This window comes from Helicoverpa armigera, chromosome 27, assembly GCF_030705265.1.
Source record: "Helicoverpa armigera isolate CAAS_96S chromosome 27, ASM3070526v1, whole genome shotgun sequence".
Taxonomy (NCBI): Eukaryota; Metazoa; Arthropoda; class Insecta; order Lepidoptera; family Noctuidae; genus Helicoverpa; species Helicoverpa armigera.
In genome coordinates this window covers 8,003,228-8,004,651 of record NC_087146.1, presented here as the reverse complement: position 1 = coordinate 8,004,651, position 1,424 = coordinate 8,003,228, and the positions used below count along the sequence as shown (strand labels likewise).

The 1,424-nt window shown below is 35.7% G+C and overlaps 1 non-coding gene across 1 annotated transcript; it reads left to right on the top strand.

Annotated features, from left to right (window-relative positions):
• Positions 1-673: 673 nt before the first annotated feature.
• Trnat-agu (transfer RNA threonine (anticodon AGU)) lies at positions 674-747 on the top strand. Its single transcript has one exon. It is a non-coding gene; the product is annotated as a tRNA-Thr (tRNA).
• The last annotated feature ends 677 nt before the right edge of the window (positions 748-1,424 follow it).

Here is a 1,424-nt window from a genome sequence, read left to right as displayed (position 1 = left end):
AAGGCTATAATATTAGCTATATATAGACTACTTTTTATCTGGGTAGGTACATGATGTAATTTCCACGGAAAGCAAGAAAAGAAAAAATATTAGACACTAGACAGATTACATTTAGTTAAATCTAGCCGTGATTTACGGTGACCGTTTACTTTATCAAACATTTAAAATTAACGAAAACATCAATTTAGAAACAGCCATGATCCATCAATAAAATATTTTTCAAATGTCATCATCATGGCGGCTGTTAAAATTCAAACATCGAATTCGAATCCCGCCGCTAGAGATTATACGCCATCGATTTTGTGTGTCGATAGTTTTATATAGCGTGGAATAAAACTATCGATACTTTTATAATGATGATGACTTTTATATTGTTTTTTCTGTTTCAGTAGCTTCCAGTCTAACCGGATGCAGCTGAGTACCAGCGTTCTACTGGTTCCACATGCAGCGACTGCCTATCTGACCTGCTCAACCCAGTTGCCGGGACAACCCTTTGTAAGACGGTTAAGACTTTTTGGCTTCTGACTTCCCGTAACGACTTAAAGATATTGAAATGACAGTTGCGACCTGCAATTTGATGTGCCTTCCGAAACACGGAGGAACTCGTCATGAAGGGTTAAATACTATTAATTCAATTTTTCAAGTGAATGTAAAATAAGAGCATTATATCGTAGGCGCCGTGGCTTAGTTGGTTAAAGCGCCTGTCTAGTAAACAGGAGATCGTGAGTTCGAATCTCGCCGGGGCCTTGGTCGATACACATATTTTTACCATTCCTTAGTTCTCTAAGAAATGTCTAATCAATAATTTACATAGCTAAATAAGGTCATCAAAAGAGGCACTGTTTGTTAAAATCAAACAATAACGTAATCAATTATTCGCCAAAAATAAATACATAATTATGTTAGCAAAAAATATTTCAAGTTTTCAGTTTTGAAATTCATCGACAACTTTCCACCTATCTATCGACACTACCCCACCTACCCACAACGTTGTTCATGAATTTGCGTATTTTAGGCGTTCGCGTTCATTTGAGTTAAATGTCTTGGCACTAATGGCGTATCAATGGCGAACAGATAAGAATTTTACCGTAATTAACGTGAATATCGACCTTTTAGCTATTCAGAGGCGTTTGCGGCCATATTTTTGTTGTTTCTAGAAGTTATTGGCTGGTAATCAGTTGGAAGGGAGGCTGTTTTGTATGGTTAAAGGGAATAATGGGTTGGAAGAAGATAGCTGTATTTTGTATGGAGACGATGAAAATACTTGAATGATTTAGAGGAAAACATAATTTTAATTTTCATCTGTACACACTTGGGTATTAAGAATCCTTTTCATTTTCTCTTTCACTTCGCAGAAATTTCACTTAATAGGTATAATAAGAATACCTACCTAACATCTTACTTCTATGTATTTTCATATATTG